Source organism: Pristis pectinata, chromosome 5, assembly GCF_009764475.1.
Source record: "Pristis pectinata isolate sPriPec2 chromosome 5, sPriPec2.1.pri, whole genome shotgun sequence".
NCBI lineage: Eukaryota > Metazoa > Chordata > Chondrichthyes > Rhinopristiformes > Pristidae > Pristis > Pristis pectinata.
The window spans coordinates 113,752,539-113,774,332 of NC_067409.1; positions in this window are offsets into that span (position 1 = coordinate 113,752,539).

A 21,794-nucleotide genomic window follows, 5' to 3' on the forward strand; every position below is an offset into this window, starting at 1 on the left:
AGAAATCCACATGGCTGTCACGTGACAGTAACGACACTGACCCCCGCTGACCGGAGGACAGCATTGCTCCTCTGATCAGAAGTGATACTACTGTCACTCAAGGTGTGGCTCCACCCACCCCTCAGGTGTGAGAGTACCTTTTGCCTCTGAACTTGCCTGACCGGTACCCTTTGTCTCTGAACCTGTCTGACCCTTAGCTGTGGCAGGAACCTTTGTCTTTGACTCCCACACCATTGGCTCATTTAAATCACAACAGTGAGGCTCCACCCAGCCTCCTACCACCATAAAAAGGGCTGCATCCAGTAGCCCTTCCTCTTTTGATGACCCCAGGAGTAATGAGACAATGCTGCAGAGATCATTGGTAAGAGTGCATCACCACATGGTCAGGGAGCATTTCACTCAGACTCAGAGAGCATTAAGGGCCAATGCTAGTGTGGGACGGGCATTGAAGTGTTATATCCTGAAGTTGTACGTTGCTACTGTGTGCTTGTGTGTGTGAGTGTATTTTACCCCCATTGCGCTTCCCCTCTTGTGTTCGTGGTATCCTGTGCGTGAGTGAGTGTGTGTCTGTTCCCATCCATTCTGTCCCATGTTTGCCTTTGTGATTAAACTAGTTTTGGTCTACAAAGCTCGTGTTCAGAGTCCTTGATCCTTAAGACAGTAAAGAACGATTTCACACAACAGTGACTGAGAATAAATGAGAGAGGAAGTGAGATGCCAGAATTGTGAATGGAAAATATTGCAGTTGCTGGAAATCTGAAATAAAGGTTGATGTTGTAAATGCCCAGCAGGTCAGGCAGCATCAATGGAGGGAGGAGATGGTGTTAATGTCACAGTTCATCACCTCCCATCAGAACTAGCTAATTGTATCATAAGCTAGAAAAGTTCAATTAAATGTGACACACACAACTGCTGGAGGAGCTCAGGGGAGGACCATAAGCTGGTGGGTCCTCTGTCAGATTCCATCTTCTTCAGCCCTTTGCATCTTGCACCTATCACTTCCGAGCTTCTTACATCGCTCGTTTTCATCCCCCTCCCCCACCCACATACTGCCCCCCTCTCACCAGGACTCACCTGTCACCTGCCGGCCTGTGCTCCTTCCACCCCCCCACCCTTTTATTCTGGCTTCTGCCCTCTTCCTTTCCAGTCCTGATGAAGGGTCTCGGCCAGAAACATCGACTGTTCATTTCCCTCCGTAGATGCTGCCTGACCCGTTGAGTTCCACCAACATTTAGTGTGTGTTGCTCCAGATTCCAGCATCTGCAGTCTCTCTGGTGTCCCAATTAAATGTGAATTCCTGAGAGCTACAACGTGCCTGGTGAGAAGTTGAGGTGATGTATACCCAAGCTTGCACTGAGCTTTATTGGAGCAGTGTGAGAAGCCAAAGACCGGGAGGTTGGAATTGTTGGAAGGAGAGTTAAAGTGACGGGCATTTGGAAGCACGGGGTTACTCCTGGGGACAAGGAAGGTGTTCTGCAAAGCAGTCACCCAATCAGTGTTTATTTTTCCATTGTAAAGTAGACCTCGTTGTGAGTGGATTTGGAAAAGTGAACTTTGACGGTTAATCTCTTTTATTTTGTTCTTCAACTTCCACGATTTTCCAAAAGCTTCACTGACCCTTGAAGAATAACAACATTGCTGCATGGCGATTTAATATTTTTACGTCTGTTTAAGAGTTTTACAGTGGATCAATTCTTTCTCTGCATATCAATTTGCATATTTCCCTGTGGATTGATGATGTTCAAGACCTCCTTGTATCGTACATAGAGTATTTTAAACAGAAGTCATAAGGAGTATTTTGAGTATTCTTCTCCAGTTACTCTAATATGAACCTTGAATACATATGGAAATATAAAATGTTATTATATTTTTTGCATACTGCACAGCAACTTTAAAGAAACAAGAGCATTTTATAGTTCAACATCAAATTATGAGGAAGATATCATTTACAGGCCAACCTGTCATGATCCTGTGATTTGAATTGCCATTTTGAGGAGGTTTTTCCATGTGGATTTATGGCTGAGGTTAACAACTTCCAGTTGCTTCATGCCACTGAACTGGTGTTCTTACACTGCTAACACAGGCTGCGTCAGGGAGAGTACCTCATTGAAAGGATGTTGACAGATGGTTATTGTATAACTTATTTCAGAATACAGTGATTTTGCTATGGTAGATCTGGAACACAAGATTATAACCTGTGTTAGATCATTGCCTAGGTACGGACTGCTGCTGCCTTTGTCTGTCGATCAATTTTTGACACGGTTTCATTTTCTGAAATGTTCCTAAGTTCAAAATAGAAAAGAAACTGTGGACTCGTGAGAAGTTGTGGATGTGTTGCCACAATCACATTTTACAATTTAGATTCCTGGTTTAAGCATTTTATATCATTTATTTAGAACATAGGACATATAACATTACAGCACAGTACAGGCCCTTCAGCCCACGATGTTGTGCTGACCTTTTAACCTACTCTAAGATCTATCTAACCATTCCCTCCCATATACCCCTCCATTTTTCTATCATCCACATGCCTATCTAAGAGTCTATTAATGTCCCTAATGTATCCACCTCTACCAGCACCCCTGGCAGTGTGTTCCACACACCCACCACTCTCTGTGTAAAAAACTTAGCTCTGACATCCCCCCTATACCTTCCTCCAGTCACCTTAAAATTATGCCCCCTCGTGTGAGCCATTTTTACCCTGGGAAAAAGTCTCTGACTGTCCACTCAATCTATTCCTCTTATCACCTTATACACCTCTATTAAGTCACCTCTCATCTTCCTCCTCTCCAAATAGAAAAACCCTAGCTCACTCAACCTATCCTCATAAGACATGCTCTCCAATCCAGGCAGCGTCCTGGTAAATCTCCTCTGCATCCTTTCTAAAGTTTCTACATCCTTCATATAATGAGGTGACCAGAACTGAACACAATACTCTAAGTGTGGTCTTACCAGGGTTTTATAGAGCTACAACATTACCTCACAGCTCGTGAATTCAATCCCCGACTAATGAAGACCAGCACACCATACGACTTCTTAACAACCCTATCAACCTGCGCGGCAACTTTGAGGGATCTATGGACTTGGACCCCAAGATCCCTCTGTTCCTCCACACTGCTAAGAATCCTGCCATTAACCCTGTATTTTGCCTTCTAATTCGACCTTCCAAAGTGAATCAATTCACACTTTTCTGGGTTGAACTCCACCTGCCACTTCTCAGCCCAGTTTTGCATCCTATCAATGTCCCATTGTAACCCTTGACAACCTTCAACACTATCCACAACACCACCAACCTTCATGTCATCAGCATACTTACTAACCCATCCTTCCACTTCCTCATCCAAGTCATTTATAAAAATCACAAAGAATCCCACAACAGATCCCTGTGGAACACCACTGGTCACCGACCTCCAGGCAGAATATGCTCCATCTACCACCACCCTCTGCTTTCTGTGGGCAAGCCAATTCCAAACCCATACAGCCAAGTTTCCCTGGATCACATGCCTCCCGACCTTCTGAATGAGCCTATCATGGGGAACCTTATCAAACGCCTTACTAAAGTCCACATACACCACATCCACTGCTCTACCCTCATCAATGTGCTTTGTTACATCCTCAAAGAATTCAACCAGGCTCATGAGGCATGACCTGCCCCTCACAAAGCCATGCTGACTATACCTATTCAGACTATGATTCTTCAAATGTTCATAAATCCTGTCCCTAAGATCTTCTCCAGTAATTTGCCCACCACTGATGCAAGACTCAGTGGTCTATAATTCCCAGGGTTATCCCTACTTCCTTTCTTGAACAAAGGAATAACATTTGCCACCCTCCAATCATCTGGTACTACTCCTGTGACACAAAGATCATTGCCAAGGGCTCAGAAATCTCTTCCCTCACTTCCCGTAGTATCCTGGGATATATCCCGTCCGGCCCCGGGGATTTACCTATCCTAATGTTTTTTCAAAAGTTCCAGCACATCCTCCTTCTTAACATTGACATGTTCCAGCTTATCAGCCTGTTTTATGTTGTCCTCACAAACATCAAGTTCTCTCTCACAAGTGAATACTGAAACAAAGTATTCATTAAGGACCTCCCCTACCTCCTCCGACTCCAGGCACATGTTTCCTCTTTACCCTCTACATTTCCTCATCTACCCTCACTTTAGTCACCCTCCTGTTCTTCACATATGAGTAGAACGCCTTGGGGTTTTCCTTGATCTGACTCGCCAAGGCCTTCTCATGCCCCCTTCCAGCTCTCCTAAGTCCATTCTTAAACTCCTTCCTGGCTACCTTTTAACTCTCTAGAGTCCTGACTGATCCTTGCTTCCTAAACCTTAAGCAAGCTTCTTTCTTCCTTTTCATTGGATGTTCCACATCTCTTGTCAACCACGGTTCCTTCACTCTACCATCCTTACCCTGCCTCAATGGGACAAACCTATCCAGAACCCCATGCAAGTACTCCCTAAACAATCTCCACATTTCTGTTGTGCATTTCCCCAATTTACACTCCCAAGTTCCTGCCTAAATAGCATCATAATTCCCCCTCCCCAATTAAGTACTTTCCCATACTGTCTGCTCCTATCCCTAAGGCAAAGGTAAAGGTCAGGGAGTTGTGGTCACTGTCTCTGAAATGCTCACCCACTGAGAGTTCTGACACCTGACCAGGTTCATTGCCGAGTACCAGATCCAGAATGGCCTCTCCTATTGTCAGCCTGTCCACATACCGTGTCAGGAATCCTTCCTGGACACTTCTAACAAATTCTGTCCCATCCAAACCTTTCGCACTAAGGAGGTGCCAATCAGTTTGTTGTTGTGCTTGAAATCAGCCACAACAACAACCCTGTTAGTTTTGCACCTCTCCAAAATCTGCCTCCCAATCTGTTCCTCAGTGACTCTGATGCTACTGGGGGGGGGGGGGGGGGGGGGTTCTGTAGAACACTCCCAATAGAGTGATCGCTCCCTTCCTGTTTCTGACTTCCACCCACACTGACTCAGTGGACGATCCCTTCAGGATGTCTTCTCTTTCTGCAGCTGTGATACTATCCCTGATCAGCAAGGCCACTGCCTCACCTCTGTTACTGCTTCCCCCCCCCCCCCCCCCCCCACCGTCCCTTTTGAAACATCTAAACCCCGGAACATCCAGCAGCCATTCCTGCCCTTGTGACAGCCAAGTCTCTGAAATGGCCACGATGTCGTAGTTGCACGTACTAACCCACGGTCTAAGTTCATCACCCTTGTCCCTGATACTTCTTGCATTAAAGTAGACACACTTCAATCCATCCAACTGTCTGAAATCTTGCCCTTTCAACTGCCTATCCTTCCTCACAGGCTTTCTACACGCTGCATCAACCTGTGCACCAACTGCCCCAACCTCTGACCTACCACTCGGGTTCCCATCCCCCTGCCAAACTAGTTTAAACCCTCCCAAACAGCTCTGGCAGACCTGCCCGCAGGGATATTGACCCCACTCCAGTTCAGGTGTAACCCGTCCCTTTTGTACAGGTCGTACCTTCCCCAGAAGAGATCCCAATGATCCTCAAATCTGAAACTCTGTCCCCTACACCAATTTTTCAGCCACACATTCATCTGCCAAATCAACCTATTCTTACCCTCACTGGCACGTGGCACAGGCAGCAATCCGGAGATCCTGCTTTTCAGCTTCCTACCTAGTTCCCCATATTCACGTTTCAGGACCTCATCCTTCTTCCTTACATCGTTGGTACCAATGTACCATGACTTCTGGCTGCTCACCCTCCCCCTTTAGGATGCTGTGGACCCGATCAGAGACGTCCCTGACCCTGGCACCCAGGAGGCAACATACCACCCAGGAATCTCTTTCACGTCCACAGAATCTCCTGGCTGCCCCCCTTACTATGGAATGCCCTATCACTACCACTATCCTCTTCTCCCCCCTTCCCTTCTGAGGCACAGAGCCAGACTCAATGCCAGCAACCCGACTGCTGTGGCTTTCCCCTGGTAGGTCGTTTCCCCCTCCCCCAAACAGTGTCCAAAGCAGTATACCTGTTCTTGAGGGGAACAGCCACAGGGGCACTCTGCACTACCTGCGTATTCCCTTCCCCTCTCCTGACAGTCACCCAGCTCCCTGCCTCCTGCAACCTAGGTGTGGCTCCCTACCCGTAGCTTTTATCTATCACCTCCTCATTCTCCTGTAGGAGCCGAAGGTCATCCAGCTGCAGCTCCAGTTCCCTAACACGGTCTGTAAGGTGCTGCAGCTGGATGCACCTCCCACAGATGTAGCTATCAGGTAGAACTCCCAGATCTCCCACATTTGGCAGAAAGAACACAGCACTGACCCTGGATCCATTGTCACTTCCGCTAGGCACTAATCGGGAAAGAAAGAAAGAAACTTACCAGAAACTTACCTTCGCCTCTTCTCGCTGAAGCCTCTTGAGCCAAAGCCTCAGCTCCCCACCCTAACACTGAACCACTGAAACAATGGCCGCTCCAAGATGGCTACTGTGCTGGACCCTACCTTCTTTTTATCGGTTGTTGCCAATTGGCTCATTTCCCATTCAGTTATCCACTAACAATTCCCAGCTGTGCCGCTTCTATTGTCTGGAAACACCTGGAAAAGAACTGGGTCCCGACACTCACCTCTTCATATGGCTCCCACTTCTTGCACCGAGAGTCCCACTTCTTGCTCCCAGTCACAGCCATTGCTACCTGGAAAAGTTGCATGATGATGTTCTAGTAACATGGTGGCTTTCTCTGATTGGTGAGAATTATCATTTGGTGTCCCCTTTGGATCTGTACCGAGGCCTCAGCATTTGCTTCAAAGGAAGATCAAGTTAGTTGTATGTCCATGTCTGCAGGTAACCCCTGAGTTCGGTGGTGCATAAGTTGTGTGGAGGGGAGCTGGAAGTTGCAAAGGGGCAGAGATTTATTAAGTGAATGGGAAAAAGTTGTGTCAACTGGAATTCCAAAATAGGAAATTGAAAGTTCTCCTTCTTGAGCTGAAATATTTGAATAATTTTAGAATGGTCCAGAGCTGTGGAGTAGCAAAAAGTTTCATTAAAAGTGAGTGCGCTGGTGCGAGAAACAATCCAAAGGTCAATGGAATGGTGTTCAAAAGCCATGGTCTCTTTCATGGACAGAAGTTGCTTTTGGCCACTGAAACATGGGAGAGATATATTAAGGGTTTAATTGGATTGTCCTCCAATGGGCACAGGGGATAATTAACCCATGCCCTTTCATTGCTTGACTGCTGATGGACTTCTCACTAATTGCACTGTTCATAGGCTGCGTGCCTCAGCAGAGGCCAATACTGTGAGTGGCAGGCACTACCTGCACCAATGACACTAGCCTGTGCCTCTCCAATGGTTGCTGCATTGTGGCGACCAATTTCTGGCGGACATCTGGAATCATAAAAATTTCCGAGGACAAGGCTATTTAGCCAATCTTGTCCATGCTGGTTGGAAAATAGCTACTGAGTCTAATCCTATCGTTCAGTACGAGATCCGTAGCCCTGCAGGTACAGCTCTTCCAGGTACTTTTCTAAAAAAGTGAGGAGGGTTTCCGCTCCTACTGCCTTCTCAGACAGACTCCTACCACCCTCTGCCTTAGTCTTTCTACAAATTACATTAAATCCATGCTGCCTCGTTCTTGACCTCTTTGATGTGGAAACCAGACCGTCCCATTTGTCCAGGTCACAATGAGGAATAGGACAGTGCTGGGGGAAAGAGATTTCACAGTTTGGTGGTACTGCACTATACCTCCTCCCCAGTTGTTGCTGAGTCACAGGATCTATTTCCATTTCCCCTGCATCATACTTTTAAGCTCAAGTACTGCTTGTTCTCCTTGGGAATGAAAGATTCTCTTGCAATATCTGAAGACGTTACTCCGTGCCCTGATTAATTAATCCCTCAATCATTATAATAGTTTATTGCTATCTGTCATTCCTGTTTGTGGAACATTACTGTGTACCGATTGGTTGCTGTATTTTACATCAGGGGTTATATTTCAAGAAAAGAATGAAGCATTTCTGGATCTCCTGAGTAAATCGAGGATACTTCCTCTTCAGTTGAAGGTTACATGATCAATAATGGACAATGTGTTATTGTTCAATTATAATTACTGTCAAGGTGAATGCTATTTTAAAATGGATTCACTGATCTTTAAAAGATGTTTCCTAATTAAATGCTTTGTGACTTTGATTGAATGACTTGGCAGAGCTTCTGCAAGGTGGCTGTTCAAATGGAGTCTTTGTTGAATGGTTAAGCTCAGAGAGGGAGAACATAACTTAACTCTATTAAGTCATATTCTCCCTCTCTGAGCTTAACCATTCAACAAAGACTCCATTTGAAAGAGTGGGCTGATTCATAGGGTCAGAGAGCACGGAAACAGGCCCTTCGATGCAACCGGTCCATGCCGACCAAGATTCCCATCTAAGCTAGTCCCATTTGCCCATATTTTCCCCATATCCCTCTCAACCTTTCCTATCCATGTATCTGTCCAAGTGCCTTTTAAGAAAGTACCTTATTCAAGAAAGGGAGTAGGGATAACCCTGGGAATTACAGACCAGTGAGTCTTACTTCAGTGGTAGGCAAATTACTGGAGAAGATTCTTAGGGACAGGATTTATGGGCATTTAGAGAAGCATAGGCTAATTAGGGACATCAGCATGGCTTTGTGAGGGGCAGGTCATGCCTCACGAGCCTGATTGAATTCTTTGAGGATGCGACAAAGCACATTGATGAAGGTAGAGCAGTGGATGTGGTGTACATGGATTTTATTAAGGCGTTTGATAAGGTTCCTCATGGAAGGCTCATTCAGAAAGTCAGGAGGCATGAGATCCAGGGAAACTTGGCTCAGAATTGGCTCACCCGAAGAGGACAGAGGGTGGTGGTAGATGGAGCGTATTCTGCCTGGAGGTCGGTGACCAGTGGTGTTCCGCAGGGATCTGTTCTGGGACCCCTGCTCTTTGTGATTTTTATAAATGACTTGGATGAGGATGTGGAAGGGTGGGTTAGTAAGTTTGCAGATGATACAAAGGTTGGTGGTGTTGTGGATAGTGTAGAAGGTTGCTGTAGATTACAACAAGATATTGATAGGATGCAGAGCTGGGCTGAGAAGTGGCAGATGGAGTTCAACCCAGAAAAGTGTGAAGTGATACACTTTGGAAGATCAAATTTGAAGGCAGAATACAAGGTTAATGGCAGGACTCTTAGCAGTGTGGAGGAACAGAGGGATCTTGGGGTCCACGTCCATAGATCCCTCAAGGTTGCCACATAGGTTGATAGGGTTGTTAAGAAGGCGTATGGTGTGTTGGCCTTCATTAGTCGGGGTATTGAGTTCAACAGCAGTGAGGTAATGTTGCAGCTGTATAAAACTCTGGTCAGACCACACTTGGAGTATTGTGTTCAATTCTGGTCGCCTCATCATAGGAAGGATGTGGAAGCTTTAGAGAGGGTGCAGAGGAGATTTACCAGGATGCTGCCTGGATTGGAGAGCATGTCTTATGAGGACAGGTTGAGTGAGCTAGGGCTTTTCTCTTTGGAGAGGAGGAGGATGAGAGGTGACTTGATAGAGGTGTACAAGATGATAAGAGGCATAGATCAAGTGGTCAGCCAGAGACATTTTCCCAGGGTGAAAATGGCTAACACAAGGGGCCATAATTTTAAGGTGACTGGAGGAAGGTATAGGGGGGATGTCAGAGGTAAGTTTTTTACACAGAGAGTGGTGGGTTTGTGGAACGCACTGCTGACAGAGGTGGTGGGGGCAGATATATTAGGGACATTTAAGAGACTCTTAGATAGACACATGAATGATAGAAAAATAGGGGGCTATGTGGGAGGGAAGGGTTAGATAGATCTTAGTGCAGGATAAAATGTTGGCGCAACATTTTGGGCCGAAGAGCCTGTACCATGCTGTAATGTTCTATGTTCTATAAATATTGTTAATGTACCTGCCTCAGCCACTTCTTCTAGTAGCTCATCCCACATGCTGACCACATACCTGGATTTCAGGATATTTTCAACTTATTTTAAATATGTTTGTAGTTATTAACTTAACTCTGACCACGATGATCACATTGGGTTATTGATGCTGGTGAGCAACAATAGACCAGGGGAAATGTCAGAACTTCTTCACGGGGGAACAGAATCAAAATAGTCACTCTTTTAAAAAGATATTCTCATGGATTTTAGCTGAATCACTTTGAAAGCAGAGCCAGATCTCATGAGGTCTCCATGCTCTCCCTCAGGCACTCCCATACTGGGTGGTTTTGCTGCTGCCTAACTGATGACTTACAAAGGCTAGAGAAAAGTTTCCAGTGGAAACACGCAGTCTGGTTCCAATCCTTCTAAATGGTGTGAAAGTTCTTTACCATAAAGTAGTATCTGTCTGGAGTGTGCAGATTGCCTGATTAATATGTTAGATTCTGCAGGATATATGAAGTCCAGGAACGAACGTTCTGAGTTTATTCATCCTCTCACCTTCTCAGAGGCACTCCAGCTAGCTACGGTGATGGAAAAGTGCTTCCAAACTTCCAGTGTAACATGTTTATCATGCCTACCTGTTGCACAGTAATGGGACTCCAGTTTGAAGTAATGTACAAATCATCAAATCAGAATCAGATTTATTATCACTGACTTATATGATGTGAAATGTGTTGTTTTGCACAGCAGTACAGTGCAAAGACATAAAATTACTAGAAATTACAAAATAAATAGTGCAAAAAAGGAATAACGAGGTAGTGTTCATGGGTTCATGGATCATTCAGAAATCTGATGGCGGAGGGGAAGAAGCTGTTCCTGAATCGTTGAGTGTGGGTCTTAAGGCTCCTGTACCTCCTCCCCGATGGTAGTAATGAGAAGAGGGCATGTCCCGGGTGGTGAGGTTCCTTAGTGATGGATGCCACCTTCCTGAGGCACTGGCTCTTGAAGATGTCCTCGACGGTGGGGAGGGTTGTGCCTGTGATGGAGCTGGCTGAGCCTACAACCCTCTGCAGCCTCTTGTGATCCTGTGCATTGGAGCCTCTGTACCAGGCGGTGATGCAACCAGTCAGAATGCTCTCCACCGTACATCTGTCGAAATTTGCAGGAGTCTTTGGGGACGTACCGAATCTCCTCAAACTGCTAACGAAGCAAAGCCACTGGCGTGCCTCCTTTGTCATCTAATCCAGATATGCTGGGAACCTTGGTGGTTATGATAAGATGTATGAGCTATCAGAATCGAGAGAAGAAGGGGAGTGGTGAGAAAGGATTCTGAGGTGATGGTGGACTGAGGAGGGGTGTGAGATGACAGGCAGGTAGAGGAGGGGAGTGGGGACTGAGTTGGGAGACAGTGGGAGGTGAATGATAGATGGAGGCAGACAGAGAGAGATGGAGGAAACAAAAACACAACAGATGGAGCGCGGGGAGGGGAGGGGAGGTGAAGGGTGGAGGGAGATCAGCAGGAACACAAAGGGCTCCCAGTGTTGGATTCAGATAAGTAAAGGAGGTGAGAGTGGGAACCACTGGGGGAGAGGTGAACGACAGTTGGAACCAAATGGGGCAGTGGGGAAACCTGTGTGTGAAGCGGGTGGATGGAACCAGGATACCACCAAGTAGATGTAGCTGACTTCACAAACACAGCAACCTTGAGGTAAAGATTGGCTGAAAGAATTAAAAGTGGATTGCAGGAGTGTATTCAGTGTGAATGTCCTGCAGCTGCAGCCAGATGTGCTTCTTGAGCAATAGCCAATCTGAACAAAGATGTGTGTGCCAGTCTGAAGGGTCACAAAGTCCCCATCGAACCGATTTACGCTGAGCCGGACGGGTGCCACGCATGCTGCAGGCTCAGATGGAGGAATTGTTGAACAGATTCAAACTATGTGGTGTGTTGCACTGAGTGATTGGCAGCACCCATTGCTGTGTATCCAAAGCAGCACTAACCGTTAACATTCGAGTTTGTATGTACTCCAAAACTGAGTCTGACCACTGGCAAAGAACCTGACTGAAAATGCAAGTGATTTCCTCCATGGGTCCAGGGGTGGATGCTACACCAACAACTTCTTCAGAATCTTCTAGACCACTTCAGTTAGAAGTCAAAGGAAACATCAAACCTAGTTAATAGGTTAAACTTGTAAATTTATAAATGTTTTAAACCAGTTTCACTCATTTTTAAAGGGAGAAGCAATGAAATACGTGTGTAAGTGTATCATCACTGTATGACACACTAGATACGTTGACTCCATGGGCAAAGTCTAAGAAGACCTTGAATAAACCAAACACACATCTTGGAGTTCTCCAGATTTCTCTTGCCTAACTCTGAACATCCCTCATGTTGATTCACTCAAGACCTGGAACGCATACAGGCATGGGTTAGCTATGAGCAAAGGTTGGCTTCACTAGGTTTAACTTTTAATCCTAAAAGGCTAAAGAAAGTCTTAATTGTGTATCAAACTAGAAGGAATGCCGGCAGAGTGAATGGAAAGAACTAGCTTGTTTTTGCATCACAGCCTGGTGTGGAGGCTCCAATGCACAGGAACAGAAGAGGTGTCTCAAGAAGGTGGCATCCATCACTAAGGACCCTCACCTTCTGGGACATGCCCTCTTCTCGTTACTACCATCGGGGAAGAGGTACAGGAGCCTGAAGACCCACACTCAACGATTCAGGAACAGCTTCTTCCCCTCCGCCATCAGATTTCTGAACGGTCCATGAACCCATGACCATTACCTCGTTATTCCCTTTTTTTGCACTGTTTATTGATTTTGTAATTTACAGTAATTTTATGTCTTTGCACTGTACTGCTGCCGCAAAACAACACATTTCACATCATATGTCAGTAATAATAAACCTAATGACACAAAGGTTGGGGGTGTTGTGGATAGTTTGGAGGACTGTCAGAGGTTACAGAGGGACATAGATAGGATGCAGAGTTGGGCTGAGAAGTGGCAGATGCAGTTCAACCCAGATAAGTGTGAAATGGTTCATTTTGGTAGGTCAAATATGTTGGTGGAATATAGTCTTAATGGCAGGACTCTTGGCAGTGCGGAGGATCAGAGGAATCTTGGGGTCCGAGTCCATAGGACGCTCAAAGCAGCTGTGCAGGTTGACTCTGTGGTTAAGAAGGCATATGGTGTATTGTCCTTCATCAATCGGGGGATTGAATTTAGGAGCCGTGAGGTATTGTTGCAGTTATATAGGTCCCTGGTCAGACCCCACTTGGAGTATTGTACTCAGTTCTGGTCACCTCACTACAGGAAAGATGTGGAAGCCATAGAGAGGGTGCAGAGGAGATTTACAAGGATGCTGCCTGGACTGCGGAGCATGCCTTATGAAAGCAGGTTGAGGGAACTTGGCCTTTTCTCCTTGGAGAGACGGAGGATGAGGGGGGACCTGATTGAGGTGTATAAGATGATGAGAGGTATTGATAGGGTAGATAGTCAGAGGCTTTTCCCGAGGGCTGAATTGGTGGCCACAAGAGGACATAGGTTTAAGGTGCTGGGGAGTAGGTACAGAGGAGATGTCAGGGGTAAGTTTTTTACTCAGAGAGTGGTGAGTGCGGGGAATGGGCTGCCGGAAACGGTGGTGGAGGCGGATACGATAGGGTCTTTCAAGAGACTGTTAGATAGGTACATGGAGCTGAGTAAAATAGAGGGCTATGGGTAAGCCTGGTAATTTCTAGGGTAGGGACATGTTCGGCACAGCTTTGTGGGCTGAAGGGCCTGAATTGTGCTGTAGTTTTTCTATGTTTCTAATTCTGATAACCAAGATGTAAAATAATATGACGAGAAGTAGAAGGGCATTGAGATGAATGTCTTCCACCTGAAGGGTGTTAGTCTGGAGCTCACTTCCTGAAAGTGTGTTGGAGGCAGAAACCCTCATCCCATTCAACAAGCATTAAACTAGAGCTGGGAAGTGGGTCATGGCTAGCATTGTGTTGGTGGACTGAATGGCCTCCTTCTGTGAAGTAAATATCAATGATCCTATAGTGGTAACAGAGGAAAGTGAGTAAATATCGTAGAGAGAATACTAAGGGAAACTATATACAAAAACGTATGATTTTAATCTTGAGAAAACAACTTGTGGTAAAGTACTAAGACTGTTCTGCAAGGAGTTGAAAACTTGGTGATCAACCGCAAACTGAAACAGCAGCCACTCTGCAGTTCTGCACTGTGCCAGTAGAGGGAACTATACTGCAGCAAGTACCTCCAGGACAGTTTTTTGGTTCTTGCAAAAAAATTTATCTGAAGTTTTCAGAAGTTGGATCTGAATTAATCCTGCACTCATTAAAAGAAAATTATTATCGTGCTTCAATACAATTATTTTTTTGAACTGAGGAAATTTTCCAGAAAAAGATGTGAATTTGGGAAGTCATAAATTCCTTAATGTGCAGATTTTAGAACGGAATGGGCAGTTAATAAATCAGTTGCAGCCAGGATTTCCTTTCATAGGCACCTCCTAGATATTTCCTCATGCTTATTTAGACAGACAGCATCAGTCTCACGGATACATCTGTCACTAATGATATCACAGTGCCACTAGTAATTTCAGTAATGCCATTGATATCATTTTGTTACAAATATCACTGTCACTGTTCATGCCATCTCTGTACAGATTCTGTTGCTCTTCAGTCCTGAAAATGCCGTTTCAATAGTAAAATTGGAAACTTATTGTCATTTGTAAGCTATTATCTTTCATCACCTTTTTTATATTCAAAGCCATTCTTGTAAAAATTGTACATTTTGAAAAATATTCATGGATATTTTAAACATTTAACAAGCTCCTGGTTGTAATTGTATTACAGTATGAAATGTGCTTTGTTGTTAAATTGAATGTGATTAGTGATGTATGTTGGTAACTGAGCAACTCAGAGGTTTGTTCAAGGAGTTAATTAAAGTTTTAAATGGTGGAAGTTTCAATCAGTCTAAAGAACAGAAAGCTCTCAGGCTGAGGTGAGGCAGGCTGCTTCATTAAAACTGAATAGTATGTCAGAGATGGTCATGTCCTTCATTGCACTGCTGGGATATGTCATACATACAAGAAGGGTACAATTAGTGGATGAATTAGAGCATCTCATTTAGATTAGAGTTCTGTCAATAAACTTTCATCGAGGCATAATAAAATGTGTTTGACCTTTCAACTGTGGACATCAATAATGAATTCCCCCTGCAATCCTGGTATATGTTTCCTTTGGACTGATGTTACAGTGTGATGTCAGTGGTTAGGAAATGGGGAGAGCAAGGACCTTAGACTGAGCTGGGATAAGCCCACTGCACTGAAATGATGTTTAATGTTTTGTACATTTATTATTTGAGGCATATCCATTGAGTTGGCAGGTCTACAGACGGAGAACACTTTTCAGTTCCTGTCACAGATCGACCCTCACAAGCCAATTTTGCATATTGGAAATTTAGAGGTACTCCACGCTTAATCTTTGGCCATGGTTTGAGATGATTGGTAACTTGACCGCACGGTAGTGTAGCAGTTAGCGTAATGCTATTACAGCACCAGCGACCCGGGTTCAATTCCGTCGCTGTCTGTAAGGAGTTTGAACGTTCTCCCCGTGTCTGCATGGATCTCCTCCGGGTGCTCCGGTTTCCTCCCACATTCCAAAGATGTACGGGTTAGGAAGTTGTGGGCATGCTATGTTGACGCTGGAAGCGTGGCGACACTTGCAGGCTGCCCGCAGCACATTCTCAGACTGTGTTGGTTGTTAATGCAAAAAGATGCATTTCACTGTACATGTGACTAATAAAAAATAAATATTATATCGACAGTATAGCTCATCTAATGTTCAGTGTAAACTTTTACTGGGCAAGTCAGAACATTCCTTTGAAGGTTTTCAAATGTTGGCTGAGAAATTCAGTCTCATAATTTCCCTTTTCTCATGCTAAGCAATAAAAACCTTTGTCTTCCCTGGAGAGAAACAATAATGACCATTTCTGGATCATTTTAGGCCACTCCTGAAGTATAACCAGGCCATGCATGTCAACCTTGCCCATGGATGTGATGTCTTTGCAGAGACAGAGTTGGTGGTATCTTTTCGTTGCTTTGAGATGTCTGCTGGAGATAGTCTTGGAAGGAGAGAGGAGGGCAGGGATCACTGCTGTCCAAGGACCGTGTGTTTTGCCTCTAAGGACTTGATTTTCAAAAATGTCCTGTGCTCAACCTCATTCTGCTTCAAGTAACCTTTTGTCATAAATGGGCAGAGTTGGGGGAGTTAAGCTGATGATAGCAGTGTGTACAATTAATTTTGAAACTCCTCGGAGAGTGTAGCAGTCTGTGCGCCAGGACCAGTGGAGATATCATTCTGGCCTGGGCTGAGATGTGACAAACAGCACTTGTGTCACTCACCAGCCGGGCATAGACTCTATAATCAGAAAGAGGTGAAAGAGTACCACTTGATGTTCAATGTCACCACTATTGCCAAATCACTAGCAACATTCTGGGTTTCACCATTAAGCTGAAATATAAAATCTGCGGCAAACAGAAGGGGTAGAAATTTGTCCTTAAACAGTCACAGTAAATATAGGGACGTATGTGGGCTAGATGTTGTTTCCAGAATTTGGATCTACTGGTGGAACCTCCATTCATACAATAGTTTATTGATCATTTAGTGAATACAATGAGAACACATTTTTACCCTGGGGTACATTGTGGCAAGTGGTCCACCTCCTAACTTAATAATACACCATCTACAGGGCACAAATCAGCAATGTGATGAAATCCTCTCCACTGGCCTGGATGAGTGTAGCTCGAACAACGCCAAAAGCTCAGCAGCGTCCAGGCAAAGCTGCCTGCTTGGTTGAGGCATCATCACTCCCTCCACCCCACTGCTGCACTGAATGCAATCTGCAAAAATACAACAAGGAAACTTACCAAAGCTGCTTCAAGAGCAAACCCGCCCACGCATCCCATCTGTCCATCAAACCTTGCAAACTCTTACCGCTTTGAAGAAGGCCAGCTGTAGCAATTGTACCTCCGAGTAACGTACGATCTTGATCTGGAACAATGTTGTCCGTACTTTGTCCCAGCAGAGATTAAAAAAAAGGAACTGCCTACCTTGCTGTCTTGTGGGAGCATCTTCACCACTAGGACTGCTGCATTTCAAGAAGGCAGCTCAGATCTTCTTGGGGATGGGTGTTTATTGCTGACCCAGACAGCAACACTACATCTCGTGTATGAATTAAAAAAAGAGAATCCAGGCGGAGACCCATTTTACTGATGTTCTTGACTTTGCTGTTTCCAGTTCACAAGGCCCACCAGAGAATAGTGCCTGCCTCCCCGGCTGGGATACTGACCAGACCTTCTCTTCCTTTGTTCGGGACTGCCTAACCCAGTAGAGACTGGGAAACCCGTTGGATAATGTGTGTTGGGATTGGGAAGAAGAAGGAGCTCGGAGATCCTGCAGAAACCAGTAGATGAGAAGGGGATGCTGCTGGTAGGCATGTGATGAGAACAAGAAAAAAGTGAATGCGTGTTCTGAATGAAAGGAATCGGTGGATAAAATAGTTTTGTGGTGAAGCATGGTGTAGATTCATACAACATGGAAACAGGTCATTCAGCCCACCAGCCAAGTACCTGCCCATTCTGATCCCATGTACCATTTTGCCGCCTTTGCCATGGTAATTCTAGTGCTCGTCCAGATACTCTTTAGATATTGTGAGAGTCTCTGTCTCCACCCCACCCTCCGGCAGTGCATCCCAGATTCCACCCACCATCTGGTGAGAAAGTTCTTCTTCCAATTCCCTCTAAACCTTTAATCCTTTACCCCAACCCTATGCCCTTGTGTTTTAGACACTGCTGCGATGGGGAAAAGCTTCCTACTGTCTGCTCTACTTCTGACCCTCATGGTTTTATCAGCTCCCTCTGCCTCCTTCGCTCCAGGGAAACACAGGCCGTCTTGTTCTTCCTCAAAACTGAAATACTCCACCCCCGGCAATCTGCTCTGCACCCTCTCCAGTGCGATCATGCCCCTACTACATTCTGATGACCAGAACTGCACACTGTTGTGATCTTATTAAGGTTTATAAGACCATAATGTGCCTTCTCCTATAGTCTGTACTCTAGCTAATGAAGGCAAATAACGGACGGTATGCAAGACAAGTTTTTCACTGTACCTCGGTATATGCGATGATATTAAACCAATACCAATACTTAAACTATCTCTTATGCCTTCTTTACCACCATATCTACCTGCGCTACCATTTCGGGGATCTTTGGAAATGTACACCCTTGGGTCCTACCATTCATTTACTACATTTCCGGCACCGATCCCTGTCGTACACCACTAGTCACACGCTTCCAATCACACAACCAATTCCCCATCTTCACCATTTGTCTCCAAGCCAGTTGTGGATCCAATTTGCCAACCTGCCTTGGATCTAATGGGTTATAAACCCTTGGACTAGTCTCCCATGCAGTACCTTGTCAAAGGCCTTACTACATTAACGGCACTCCCCTCATCAATGAATTTTGTTGTCCCTTTGAAAAATTCATTCAAATTGGTCAGAGAGGTTCTCCCCCTAACAAAACCATATTGACTGTCCTTGAGTAATCCCTGCCATTCCAAGTGTAGATTAACCCTGCCCCCTGGAAGCACAGTAACTTCCCTACCACTGACATTAGACTCATTGGCCAGTAATTACCTGGCTTATTGCTGATGCTCCTCCCAGATAAAAGGACCACTTTTGCTCTGACACCTTCTGTAGCCAATGGAAATTTAAAAATCTCTCTTCAGACCCCAGCGATCTCCTCCCTTTTCTCCTATTGCAGCATGGGAGACATCTGCTACAGGAGATGCTACAGCAGCATGGAATGCATTGCCTGATCGGGTGGTGGAGGCAAACTTATTGGGGCTTTTAAGAGGGGCTTGGATGGGCACATGAATGAGAGGAAAATGGAGGGATAGGGGCATTCTGTAGGTAGGAGGGATTAGCTATGTCAGCACAACATTGTGGGCCAGAAGGCCTGCTCTGTGCTGTGCTATGTTCTGTGCTCCATCTCATCAGGCCCTGGGGATCGGTATTGGTATTGGTTTATTATTATCACTTGTACCGAGGTACAGTGAAAAGCTTGTCTTGCATACCGATCGTACAGGTCAGTTCGTTACACACTGCAGTTACGTTGAGCTAGTACAGAATGCATTGATGTAGTACAGGTAAAAACAATAACAGTACAGAGTAAAGTGTCACAGCTACAGAGAAAGTGCAGTGCAATAAGGTGCAAGGTCACAACAAGGTAGATCGTGAGGTCAGAGTCCATCTCATCGTATAAGGGAACCGTTCAGTAGTCTTATCACAGTGGGGTAGAAACTGTCCTTAAGTCTGGTGGTACGTGCCCTCAGGCTCCTGTATCTTCTACCCAATGGAAGAGGAGAGAAGAGAGAATGACCCGGGTGGGTGGGGTCTTTGATTATGCTGGCTGCTTCACCAAGACAGCAAGAGGTAAAGACAGAGTTCAAGGAGGGGAGGCTGGTGTCCATGACGCACTGGGCTGTGTCCACAACTCTCTGCAGTTTCTTGCGGTCCTGGACAGAGCAGTTGCCATACCAAGCCGTGATGCATCCTGATAGGATACTTTCTATGGTGCATCAGTAAAAGTTGGTGAGTGTCAAAGGGGACAAACCAATTTCTTTAGCCTCCTGAGTAAGTAGAGGTGCTGGTGAGCTTTCTTGGGCGTGGTATCTACGTGATTTGACCAGGACAGGCTGTTGGTGATGTTCACTCCTGGGAACTTGAAGCTCTCAACCCTCTCGACCTCAGCACCATTGATGTAGACAGGTGCATGTACACCGCTCCCTTTCCTGAAGTCAATGACCAGCTCTTTTGTTTTGTTGACATTGAGGGAAAGGTTGTTGTCCTGACACCATTCCACTAAGCTCTCTATCTCCTTCCTGTACTCCGACTCATCGCTGTTTGAGATATGGCCTACAACAGTGGTATCATCTGCAAACTTGTAGATGGAGTTAGAGCAGAATCTGGCCACACGGTCATGAGTGTATAGGGAGTAGAGTAGGGGGCTGAGGATGCAGCCTTGTGGGGCACCAGTGTTGAGAATAATTGTGCCGGAGGTATTGCTGCCTATCCTCACTGATTGCAGTCTGTTTGTTAGAAAGTCAAGGATCCAGTTACAGAGGGAGGTGTTGAGTCCTGGGTCTTGGAGTTTGGTGACAAGTTTGCTTGGGATTATTGTATTGAAGGCAGAACTGTAGTCAATAAACAATAGTCTAACACAGGTGTCTTTACTGTCCAGATGCTCCAGGGCTGAATGTAGGGCCAGGGAGATGGCGTCTGCTGTAGACCTGTTTCGGTGGTAGGTGAATTGCAGTGGGTCGAGATTGTCTGGGAGGCTGGAGTTGATTTGTGCCGTGGCCAACCTCTCAAAGCACTTCATGATGGTGGATGTCAGAGCCACTGGTCGGTAGTCATTGAGGCAAGTTACCTTGCTTTTCTTCAGTACTGGGATGATAGTGGTCTTCTTAAAACAGTTCGGAATTTGAGATTGAAGCAGGGAGAGGTTAAATATGTCTGCAAGTACTTCTGCCAGCTGATCAGCACAAGATCTGAGCACACGGCCAGGGAAACCATCTGGGCCAGATGCTTTCCTCATGTTCACTCTCCGGAAGACTGATCTTACGCCCTCAACGGTGACCACGGGTTCAGTTGCATTGGAAGCTGTCAGGGTGGGTGGTGACAATCCACTTCCCTTCTGTTCAAAACATGCATAGAATGCGTTAAGCTCATCAGGAAGGGATGCGCTGTTGTTAACTGTGCAGCCCGACTTCGTCTTGTAGCCTGTTATGGCATGTAAGCCCTGCCATAACTGACGGCTGATCTACTCTATTTTGAGTCGGTATTACCTCTTGGCATCCTTGATAGCTTTCCAAAGGTCATATCTTGATTTCTTGTACAGATCAGGATCACCAGATTTGTGTGCAGCAGTCCTCGACTTCAGTAGGGAGTGGATCTCCTGGTTCATCCATGGCTAGAGTCCTCTGGTTCCTCACACAGATTGCCAGCTTGGTCCCCAATGGGCCCTACTCTTTCCCTGGTTATACTTTGCCCTTAATATACTTACTAAATAGAGTCATGGTGTTACACAGCAGGGGAAAAAGCCTTTCAGCCCAACTCATCCATGCTGACCAAGTTGCTTGCATTTGGCCCATATCCCTCTAAACCTTTCCTATCCATGTGCCTGTCCAAATGTCCTTTAAATGCTTTACGTTAAGATATCTTTATTAGTCACACGTACATCGAAACACAGTGAAATGCATCTTTTGCATAGAGTGTTCTGGGGGCAGCCCGCAAGTGTCGCCACGCTTCTGACGCCAACATAGCATGCCCACAACTTCCTAACCCGTACGTCTTTGGAATGTGGGAGGAAACCGGAGCACCCGGAGGAAACCCACGCAGACACGGGGAGAACGTACAAACTCCTTACAGACATTGGCCGGAATTGAACCGGGGTCGCTGTTGCTGTAATAGCGTTACGCTAACCACTACACTACCGAGCCTGCCCATGCTGCTTTCTTTCAGAGTTCCAACATTTGTAGTTTTACTCCTTTCAAAATGAAGCTTGTTTTTCTTCTTTGTTGCTTGTCCAAACACCACTTCAGCCTTAAGTCAATTGAATCCTGCATGGACTCCTGAAAGTTGGATGTGTTGTGGAATATACAGTACAGTTTAAGAATCATATGGTCTGGAGATTAAGAGTGACGCTCAATTGTTTCCTTGATGATACTGATCTTGAAAGTGATGCGGAACATTTGACAAAATTCCACTTTGTAATTATTCATATCTATAATTGATCTCATTCCCCTTGAGAAAGCTCATCATTATTTGTA